General features: G+C 46.9%; 1 non-coding gene and 1 pseudogene across 1 annotated transcript; one reads left to right on the forward strand and one right to left on the reverse strand.

Moving 5' to 3' along the window:
* The first annotated feature begins 3,461 nt into the window (after positions 1-3,461).
* Positions 3,462-8,910, forward strand: LOC119922497 (annotated as a pseudogene).
* LOC119922520 lies at positions 3,642-3,779 on the reverse strand. Its single transcript, XR_005448656.1, has one exon. It is a non-coding gene; the product is annotated as a small nucleolar RNA SNORA7 (small nucleolar RNA).
* Positions 8,911-11,861: the final 2,951 nt, after the last annotated feature.

Below are 11,861 nucleotides of genomic sequence, written 5' to 3' on the forward strand. Positions count from 1 at the left end.
AGTGCTTACTGTGTGCAGAACACTGTACTAAACACTTGGGAGAGTACAACACAACAGAGTTGGTAGATATGTTCCCTGTCCACAGTGAGCTTACGATCTAGAGAGGGAGATAGAAATTAATATAAACAAATAATTTATAATATACAATTCAAAGATTTGCACAGAAGTGTTGTGGGGTTGGGAGTGGGGCAGACATTGAATACCCAAACATCACAGATCCAAATGCATAGGTGATGCAGAACCGAGAGAGAGAGCCGGGGAAAAAGGGTTTATTTGGGGGAGATGAAATTTTAATATGGCTTTGATGGTGGGGAGCATCGTGGTGTGGTCCATATGAAGGGGAGGGAGTCCCAGGCTAGCTAAACCTGAAGCCCACTTATGACAAAATGTAACTGGAGGTAAGAACATGAGGGGTTCTGGGGAAGAAGAGAGCTTCTTCTCCCACCAATGGCAGGAGAGCAAACTCTTCCTTCCTGAACAGTAGAGAAGAGAACTGAGGTGATAATCTGTGAGAGGAACAGCATGGCCTAGTGGAAAGAACACTGCCCGGGGAATCAGAAACCTGGGTTCTAATTCCGTTTCCATCACATGCCTCCTGTGTGACCTTAGGCAAGTCACTTAACTTCTCTGGGCCTCAGTTTGCTCATCTTCAAATGAGTATTCAAAATTTGTTCTCCTTCCTACTTAGACTGTGAGCCCCATGTGGGAGCTGCTTTTCTTGAATCTATCCCAACGCTTAGTTCAGTGCTTGGCACATAGTAAGCACTTAACAAATATTCATGGATTCAATCATATTTATTGAGCGCTTACTGTGTTCAGAGCACTGTTCTAAGTGCCTGGGAGATTACAGTAAAACAATAAACAGACACATTCCCTACCCACAGAGAGTGTACAGATATGCACACAAGTGCTGTGGGGCTTGGAGGGGGAAGAACAAAGGAAGCAATTTCGGAGCGATGCAGAAGGGAAAGGAAAAAGAGGAAAGGAAGGCTTAATCAGGGAAGGCCTCCTGGAGGAGATGTGCCTGAAATAAGGCTTTGAAGTGGGAGAGACTAATTGGAGTTTAGGAGGGAGGGCATTCCAGGCCAGAGGCAGGACATGGACAAGGAGTCAGCGGTGAGATAGATGAGATAGAGGTACACTGATAAAGTTGGCATTGGAGGAGCGAAGTGTGTGGGCTGGGTAGTAGTAGAAGAGTAGCAAGGTGAGGTAGGAGGGTGCAAGGTAATGGAGTGCTCTAAAGCCAATGGTGAGGAGTTTTTGTTTGATACAGAGGTAGATGGGTAACCCTGGAGTTTCTTGACGAGTGGAGAAACATGTACTGAACGTTTTCGTAGAAAAATGATCCAGGCAGCAGAGTTAAGTATGATTTGGAGTGGGGAGAGGCAGGAGGCTGGAAGGTCAGCGGGGAGGTTGATGCAGTAATCCAGGCAGGATAGGATGAGTGACTGTATTAAGGTGGTAGCATTTGGGTGGAGAGGAAAGGGTGGATTTTGGCGATGCTGTGAAGGTGGGACTGACAGGATTTAGTGATGGATTGAATAGGTGGGTTGACTGAAAGAGAGAAGTCAAGGAAAAAAGAAAGTTTTAGCATGGCTGAGTTCAGAGGCCAGAAAGGCAGTATCTTTCCTGGCCTGAGCACAAGAAAAAGTCACCAGAGAGGGATGGAAGGAATGACCCCTTGAGGCTGCTTCAGGCAATGCATTTCTATGATTTGATTCCCTGCCCTGTCTAATTGAGCCTCTTGCCGCCTGGATATCTGGGGACCAAACAACATGCCAAGTCAGCACCACCTCTCTCCTCTCCATCTCCCTGCTCCCCAAAACCACCGCCCCAGAGAGAGATAATTTCTCCTGCATTGTCTATTCGGTTTAATCAGAGTTTTGCTTTTTGCCTTTTTCCCCAGGTCCCCAGTTAACTTTCCATAAAAATTCACCTCCAACCCCAGTCTGGCCTCACTACTGAAATGCAGAAGCCGGGAAAGATCCCTTGGTCTCAGTCGTGCCTCTCTTCGTCATCAGGAGAGCTGATTCCTATATGGCCTTCCATTCCACCCTTGTGGTAGGACTTTAATGTCCCGTCTCAGATCTGCAGCTGCTGTGCTCATTCTGCACATGGGGAAACTGTGGCCCGCTGAGGGGAAGATGCATTTCTAAGGGAAACCGGTTATGTAGCCTGCTTGGGTTCTCCATTTCGATTCCCGACTTCCATCCAAATTCCAGCTCAGAAGAAAGATACCCTGGGCTAAGGATTTTAGGTAGGTTGTTGGTTTTGAGGAGAAGATGAGGTACATCAGGCGTGGTCAGGGAATGTCAGTCCTTTTACCCAGAGTCCGTTGAAAGTCCAGGCCTCACTGGAGCTGCCCAAAAGCTGGACCAGCCACTGTGTGTGTTGAATACCTCTTAATGCCAAAATAATAATAATAGCATTTATTAAGCACTTACTATGTGGAAAGCACTGTTCTAAGCGCTGGATCCTTTCGTGTCTTAATCTAAGTGAGCCATTTTCATATTGTCTTCATTGTTTTTGTCCCATGGTATCTGTTTAGTGCTTACTACGTGCCAGACACTGTACTGAGCAATGGGGTGATACCAGGTAATTAGGTAGGACACAGTCCATGTCCTACATGGGGCTCACTGCCTTAATCCCCATTTTAAAGATGTGGTAACTGAGGCCCAGTGAAGTGAAGTAACCTGCCCAAAGTTACGCAGCAGACAACTAGTGGAGGAGCTCGTTTTGACTGTGAGCCCCATGTGGGACAGGGACTATGTCCAGCTTGATTGAATTGTTTCTACTCTAGCGCATAGAACAGTACTTAACACATAGTAAGTGCTTGGCCTAGTGGAAAGAGCACAGGTCTGGGAGTCAGAGGGATCTGGGTTTTAATCCCAACTCCACCACATGTCTGCTATGTGACCTTGGGCAAGTCATTCAACTCCTCTGGGCTTCAGTTACCTCATCTATAAAATGGGGATTAAGACTGAGCCCCATGTGGAACAAGGACTTTGTCCAACCTGATTACCTTGTATACACCCCAGTACTTAGAACTGTGCTTGACAAATAGTAAGTGCTTAACAAAAACCAATATCATCATTATTAACAAATATCATCAAAAATTTATAATGCTGGGTCACATACAGGTGTGTGTGATTAAGGACCTTTTTCCTGGAGCGGTGAAGGGGTCTCAGGAATCCATGTTCCAAGATCTTTAAATACATATCTTCACATGATCGTTTTAGTTTATTCTACTTGTTGACTGTAAACTCCTTGTACACAGGTTACATGTCTATCAGCTCTGTTGCATCATACTTTCCCAAACGCTTAGTGCAGTGCTCTACACACAATAAATGCTCAATAAATACCATTAATCGGTAGAATGGTTCTTAGTGTTAATAAGGAGTATGATGGTATTTGTTGTCTTGTCTCAAGCTGTCGAGTCATCAAAGGCCTATAGCGATGTCATGGACACGACTCTCCCAGAATGCCCCGCCTCCATCTACGATGGTTCTGGTAGCTTATCCATAGAGGTTTCTTGGTAAAAATACGGAAGTGGTTTACCATTGCTTCCTTCCGCACAGTAAACGTGATCTCCATCCTGGACTCTCTCCCATACTGCTGCTTCCCAACACAGGGGAGTTTTGACTTGTAGCAGATTGCCTTCCACTTGCTAGCCACTGCCCAAGCTAGAAATGTAATGGATATGCTTCTGCTTGACTCTTCCTCCCATAGTCAAGACAGATAGAGTACAGGAAACTCTCCAGGTGCGACCCTGAGAAGGAATGTTATTTGTTAGGTGCTTACTATGTGCCAAGAGCTGTGTTGAGCACTGGAGGACTTACAAGATCATCGAGTTATCTATTGTCCATAATCTATTGTCATCACTCTAGGTATCCATGAGAAGCAGTGTGGCCTGGTGGAAATGGAATGGACCTAGGAGCCAGAGGACTTGGGTTCTAAACCTCTAAACAAGCTGTGTGACCTTGAGCATGTCAATTCACTTCTCCTGGCTTCAGTTTCCTCACGTGTAAAATGAGAATTCAATACCTCTTCTCCCTCCTACTCTTAAACTGTAAACCTCATGTAGGACAGGGACTATGTCTGACCCGATTATCTTGTGGCAGAGCCAGAATTAGAATCCAGTTCCTCTGACTCCCAGGCACGTGCTCTTTCCACTAGGCCACACTGCTTCTCTACAGTGCCACAGCACTTGGCACATAGTAAGCACTTAAATGAAATAATAATAACAATAATAATAATGGTAACTTTTATTCATTCAATAGTATTTATTGAGGGCTTATTGTGTGCAGAGCACCGAACTAAGCTCTTGAGAAAGCACAATAGAACAATAAACGGACACATTCCCTTCCCACAAAGAGCATACAGTTTAGAGTGGGGGAGAAAGGCATTAATATAAATAAATGAATTAAAGATATATACATAAGTGCTGTAGGGATGGAAGTGGGGGAGAACAAAGGGAGAATGTCAGGGTGACGCAGAAAGGAGTGGGAGAAGAGGAAAGGGGGGGGCTTAGGGAAGGCCTCCTGGACGAGATGTGTCTTAAGTAAGGCTTTGAAGGGAGGAGAGTAATTGCTGGATTTGAGGATGCAGGGCGTTCTAGGTCGGAGGCAGGACTTGGGCAAGGGGTCAGGGGTGAGATAGGTGAGATTGAGGCCCAGTAACAAGGTTAGCAGTAGAGGAGTGAAGTGTGTGGTCTGGGTTGTAATAGGAGAGAAGCAAAGTTAGGTCGGAGTGGGCAAGGTGATGGAGTGTTTTATAGCCAATTGTGAGGAGTTTTTTTGAGGTGGAGGTAGATGGGCAACCATTGGAGTTTTTCGAGGAGCGGTTGACATATACTGAACGTTTTTGTAGAAACATGATCCAAGCAGCAGAGTGAAATATGGACTGGAGTGGGGAGAGGCAGGAGCCAGGGAGGTCAGCAAGGAGGCTGATGCAGTAATCCAGGCAGGATAGGATGAGTGGTATTAAGTATGAGTGCTAGGTATTAAGGTGGTAGCAGTTTGGGTGGAGAGGAAAGAGTGGATTTTAGTGATGTCGTGAAAGTGGGACCAACAAGATTTAGTGATGGATTGAATATGTGGATTGAATGAGAGAGAGGAGTCTAGGATCACACCAAAGTTATGGGCTAGTGAGATAGGAAGGCTGGAGGTTCGCTCTACAGGGATGGGAAAGTCATGGGGAGGAAAAGGTTAGCATGGGAAGAAAAGGAGTTCAGTTTTGGACACATTAAACCTGAGGGGTTGGGATGATCCAAGGAGAGATGTCTTGAAAGCAAGATGAAATGTGAGACTGCAGAGAGGGAGAGAAATCAGGGCTGGAGATGTAGATTTGTGTATCATCCACATAGTGGTGGTAGTTGAAGCCACGGGACTGAATGAGTTCTCCAAGGGAGTGGGTGTGGATGGAAAATGGAAGGGGACCCAGAACTGAACCTTGAGGGGCCCCCACAGTTAGGGGGTGGGAGGCAGAGGAAGAGCCCAACATGGAGAATGAATGGCCAGAGAGATAAGAGGAGAACCAGGAGAGGGGTTCGGGGGTGAGATAGGTGAGATCGAGGCCAGTGAGAAGGTTAGCATTAGAGGAGCGAAGTGTGTGGTCTGGGTTGTAGTAGGGGAGAAGCAAGGTGAGGTAGGAGGGGGTTACACGGTATTCGTGAAGTCAAGGTTGGATAACGTTTCCAGAAGAAGGGGATAGTCCACTCTGTCGAAGATGTCTGAGAGGTCTAGGAGGATTAGACCGTTGGATTTGGCAATAAGGAGATCATTGGTGACCTTCGAGAGGACGATTTTTCTGTGTAGTGAAGGGGGCAGAAGACAGATTGAAGAGAGTCAAGGAGAGAACTGGAGGAGAGGAATTTGATACAGCGGGTGTAGGCAACTCACCCAAGAAGTTTGAATAGAAGTGGTATGAGGGAGATGGGGAAATAACTGGAGGGAGTCATGGGGTCAAGGGAAGGATTTTTTAGGATTGGGGTGACATGGGCATGTTTGAAAGCAGTGAAGAAGCCAATGGAGAGCAAACTGTTGAAGATGGTTAGAGAAGAAGGAAGGGGGCAAGAATTTTGATAAGGTATGAAGTAATGTGTTTGGATGCGCAGGTGGAGGCTTGTGAACGGATGGCTTTTGAGCCGTGGCAGGAGATCTCCTCTTGAGATACTGCTGGGAAGGATGGGAAAGTTGAGAAGGGGACCGGAAAGGGGAGAGACTGAAGAGGGTTATGGGAGATTTTAGGGAGTTCGTGTATGACAGTGTCAGTTTTCTAAACAAAATAGGTAGCCAGATCATTAGGGGAAAGGGATGGGCGAGGCGGAGGGACAAGCGGCTTGAGGAGGGTGTTGCATGTCTGGAACAACTGGCTAGGATGATGGGCAAGAGTGCCAATAAGAGTGGAGAAATAATTCTGCTGGGCAGAGAAGAGGGCGGAGTTACAGCATGCAAGGAAAAACTTAAAATGGACAAAGTCGACCTACTATTTAGATTTCCACAAGCAGCATCTTGAGCACAAGAGTGAATGAGGCTGACTGTGCTGGTTATCCAGGGCTGTGGGTTAGTGGTACGAGAACAGCGAAGGGATAGGGGAGCAAGTGAGTTGAGATCCACAGAGAGGGTGGTGTTGAGAGCATCTATTTGGTCATGAAGGGAGAGTAGTTGAGGTATGAAGGCTAAGTAGGGCATGATGGGTTGAGAAAATTGGATTGGGTCAAAGTATAGGAGGTCTCTGTGGGCCAATAGCACAGATTTATGGGGAGGAGGAGTGTGGGAGAAGAGGCAAGTAAAGAGGTTGTGGTCACATAGAGGGATTTGAGAGTTGGTGAGTGTAGAGATCGTACAGTGGTTAGCGATGATGAGATCGAGTGTGTATTCAGGTAGGTGAGTGGGGGAGGTGGGGTGGAGTAGGAGGTAAAGCAGAGTTGAGGTGTAGTAGAAGGTGGTCATCAGAAGGGTCATCAGGAACATCTATTTCATATGATATACTCATCTCCTGATGGTAATCAATAATAATTGTGGTATTTGTTAAGTTTTTATTAATGGGTCAAGGACTATATAAAGCCTTGGGATAAGTACAAGATAATTAGGTCAGACACAGTCTTCATCCCACATGGGGTTCACAGACTAAGGGGGAAGGAGAAGAACTATCAGATCTCCATTTTAAAGATGAGGAAACTGAGGCCCAGAGACTTCAAGGAACGGGCAGCTACAGAAATAGAACCCAGGTCCTCCGACTCCCATATTCATTCATTCAATCGTATTTATTGAGCACTTACTGTGTGCAGAGCACTGTACTAAGCGCTTGAGAAATACAAATCGGCAACATATAGAGATGGTCCCTACCCAAAAACGGGCTCACAGTTTAGAAGGGGGAGACAGACATCAAAACAAAACATGTAGACAGGTGTCAACATCGTCAGAACAAATAGAATTGTAGCTAAATGCACATCATTAATAAAATAAATAGAATAGTAAACATGTTCAAGTAAAATAAATAGAGTAATATATCTGTACAAATATATACAAGTGCTGTGGGGAGGGGAAGGAGGTGGGGCGGGGGGGATGGGGAGGAGGGGATGAAAAAGGGGGCTCATTCTAGGAAGGCCTCCTGAAGGCGGTGAGCTCTCAGTAGGGCTGTGAAGGGAGGAAGAGAGCTAGCTTGGCGGATGTGTGGAGGGAGGGCATTCCAGGCCAGGGGAAGGACTTGGGCCCGGGGTCGATGGAGAGACAGGCGAGAAGGAGGCTCAGTGAGGAGGCTAGCAGCAGAGGAGCGGAGGGTGCGTGCTGGACTATAGAAGGAGAGAAGGGAGGTGAGGTAGGAGGGGGAGAGGTGATGGAGAGCCTTGTAGCCGAGGGTGAGGAGTTTTTGCTTGATTCGTAGGTTGACAGGCAGCCACTGAAGATATTTGAGGAGGGGAGTAACATGTGCAGAGCTCTGTGCTCTGTGCTCTTTCTTTTAGAAGTCTGATTCTCCTTTCGCCTCCAGGAAAACACAACGTGACCTTAAAAGCAGAGACAATAGCACAGCGGTGACAGAATTCCTCCTTCTGTGATTCTCAGAATTCCGAGAGTTGCAGCTGTTCCACGCCGCTCTGTTCCTCCTGCTCTACCTGGCAGCCCTGATGGGGAATCGCCTCCACACCCCCATGTACTTCTTTTTCAGGACCCTGTCCATCCTTGACCCCTGTCTCATCTCCACCATTGTCCCCAAGTCCATCCTCAACTCCATGACCAACAACAGATCCGTCTCTTTCCCGGGCTGCGTCCTCCAGGTGTTTTTCTTCGTATTTTCTGCCAGTTCCGAAATGGCCTTGCTCACGGCAATGTTCCAGGACTGCTACGTGGCCATTTGCTGCTCCCTTAGCTATGACATTATCATGTATCCGAGGGCTCGTGGGAAGATGGCGGTTGCCTCGTGGCTGAGCGGGGATCTCAATGGTCTCCTGCACACGGCTGCATCCTTCTCCACATCCTCCTGTGGGTCCGAAGTGATTAATTCTTTTGTGACATCCCTCCACTCCTGAGACTCTCCTGCTCCAGAGGTTTCCACAGTGAGCTGGGAGTCATTGCTTTCAACATGCTTATAGGCTTCGGACTGCTTTGCCTCCATAACTCTATCTTACATGCACATCTTCTCAGCTGTTCTGAGGACATGGTCCACAACAGGCCAGGCCAAAACTTTCTCCACCTGCCTGCCCCACATCACCATCGTGACTTTATTTGTCTCCCCATCCCTGTTAGAATATGCCACCGCTATCACCAAGCCCCCATCCATTCTGGACCTGGTAGGGTCCCTCTTCTACAGCGTGTGCCTCCCACCGTGAAACCCCTCATCTACAGCCTGAGGAACCGGGGCGTGAAGGGAGCAGTGAGAAAACTTGTCTGCAGATCGAAAATGATCTGAGACAGTCCCCTCCTCAGCTTTGCCATACCACATTCCCCTTTTTCAAAGCCCTAGTTGGTGGTCTCCAATGGAGTTGGCTGTGTGAATGCCTGTGTCAATGTGGATTGTCCTTGGTTAGTCCTTGTGCTTAAATGCATGACAAGATAGACTGGGGTGATTCCTTGAAGACCCCAAAATTGGACAGGAATACATAGAAAAATCCCTCTTGCCTGTAGGATTCTTGAGGCTAGGGATTGTGTCTACCAACTCGGTTGTATTGTATTTTCCCAAATGCTTACTACAGTGCTCTGTACACAGTAAACACTCAATAAATATCATTGAATGATTGATTGATTGAAACCGTTTGAGAAGGAGTGTGGCCGAGTGGAAAGAGCATGGGCCTGGGACTCAGAAGATATGGGTTCTAATCCTATCTCTGCCACTTGTCTACTGTGTGTGACCTAGTGCAAGTCACTCAACTTCTCTGTGCCACAGTTGCCTCATCTGTACGAAGGGGATTAAGACTGTGAGCTCCCTATGGGACAGGGACTGTGTCCAATCCAATTAGTTTGCACCTACCCCAGAGTTAGTACAGTACCAGTACCTGGCACATAGTAGGTGTTTAACAATAACCATAATTATCATTATTATTAGTGGTAATCACTCAGGCCTGTGCTCTTTCCAGTAGGCCGCACTGCTTCTCATTAAAAAACCCTCTCTTGACCCCACCTCCCTTCTAGTTATCGCCTATCTCCCTCCTACAATTCCTTTCCAAACTCCTTGAATGTGTCGTCTACACACGCTGCCTTGAATTCCTCAACGCCAATTCTCTCCTTGATCCCCTCCAATCTGGCTTCCGTCCCCTACATTCCACGTACACTGCCTTCTCACAGGTCACCAATGACCTCCTGTTTGCCAAATCCAATGGCTCCTACTCTTTCTTAATCTTCCTCGACCCCTCAACTGCCTTCGAAACTGTGGACCACCCCCTTCTCCTCAAAACGCTATCCAACCTTGGCTCTACACTCTGTCATCTCCTGGTTCTCCTCTTATCTCTCGGGCCAGTCATTCTCAGTCTCTTTTGCGGGGTCCTCTTCCCCCTCCCATCCCCTTACTGTAGGGGTTCCTCAAGGGTCAGTTCTTGGTCCCCTTCTGTTCTCTATCTACATTCACTCCCTTGGTGAACTCAATTGCTCCCACGGCTTCAACTATCATCTCTATGCTGATGACACCCAAATCTCCATCTCTGCCCCTGCTCTCTCTCCCTCCCTTCATGCTGGTGTCTCCTCCTGCCTTCAAGATATCTCCATCTGGATGTCTGCTTGCCATCTAAAACTCAATATGTCCAAGACTGAACTCCTTATTTTCCCTCCCAAACCCTGCCTTCTCTCTGACTTTCCCATTACTGTTCATGGCACTACCATCCTTCCCATATCACAAGCCCGAAACCTTGGTGTCATCCTCGACTCTGCTATAAAATTAGCTATACTTCTATGTATTCTGACAGTTTTGACACCTGTGTACATGTTTTGTCTTGCTGTCTGTCTCCCCGTTCTAGACTGTGAGCACGTTGTTGGGTTGGGGACGTCTCTATATGTTGCCGACTTTTACTTCCCAAGCGCTTAGTACAGTGCTCTGCACACCGTAAGCACTCAATAAATATGACTGAACGATTGAATGAACTAGTGGACTACTGTAGACTGTTAACTTGACTCTAGACTGTAAGCTTATTATGGGCAGAGAACATGGCTTCTAATTATGATTAATAATGTTAACAATAATAATGATGGTAATGATTGTGATATTTTTAAGGGCTTAGTATGTGCCAGGCACTGTGCTAATATCGGGGGTGGATACAAGCAGATTGGGTTTGACACAGTTCCTGTCCCACATGGGGCTCACCATCTTAATCCCCCTTTTACAGATGAGGTAACTGAGGCACGGAGAAGTGAAGTGGCTTAGCCAATGTCACACATGAAGCAAGTGGCAAAGCCAGGATTAGAACCCAAGACTGTTACATTCTGTTTTACTCTCCCAAGCGTTGAGTACAGTGCTCTGCAAATAGTAAGGTCTCAATAGATACCATTGATTGATAGTTTGGAAAGAGCACCTGCCTGCGAGTCAGAGGACAATGGTTCTAATCCCAGCTCTGCACTTCTCTGCTGGGTGACCTTGGGCAAGTCACTTAATTTCCCTGTGTCTCTGTTTCTTCGTCTGCCAAAAGGGGATTCAATACCCATCTCTCTCCTAATTAGACTACGAGCCCCACGTGGGACAGGGACTGTGTCCGACCTGATTAATTTGTATCTACCTAGCACTTAGAACAACACTTGATACATAGTAAGTGCTTAACAAATACCAGAAAAGAAATGACGAAACGTTTCTCGGAAAGTAGTAATAATAATAATAATAATAATAATACATATGGTTCTTGGAAAGCTCTTACTATGTGCCACACCCTGTTCTAAGTGCTGGAGTAGATACAGGTTCATCAGGTTGGACATAGTTCCTGCCCCACAGGGGGCTCACAATCTTATCCCCATTTTACAGGTAAGGTAAGTGAGGCATAGAGAAGTGAAGTGACATGCCGAAGGTCACTCAGCAGACAAGTGGCAGAGACAAGATTAGAACCCAGGTCCTTCTGACCCCCAGACCCTAGCTCTAAGCCAATTGGTCTCTACTTTAGTAGTCCAATATGGCCCACAGATTCTGGATTTCCAGTTCACCTCACCCACTCACGAACTTGGTCACACCCTCGACCTCATGGTCTCCTATCGCTGCACTATCGTCACCCTCACCAACTCTGAAATCCCTCTCTCTGATCATAACCCTCTCACCTGCCTCCTCACTCACACTCCTCTCCCCTGTAAATCTATATTACTTCCCCACAGAGACCTCCGCTCTCTCGACCCCATCCATCTTTCTGAGCGCCTCACACCCCACCTCGACTCCCTTTCCTCTCTACCCAATCT

This window comes from Tachyglossus aculeatus, unplaced genomic scaffold (genome assembly GCF_015852505.1).
Source record: "Tachyglossus aculeatus isolate mTacAcu1 unplaced genomic scaffold, mTacAcu1.pri scaffold_105_arrow_ctg1, whole genome shotgun sequence".
NCBI classification, from domain to species: domain Eukaryota; kingdom Metazoa; phylum Chordata; class Mammalia; order Monotremata; family Tachyglossidae; genus Tachyglossus; species Tachyglossus aculeatus.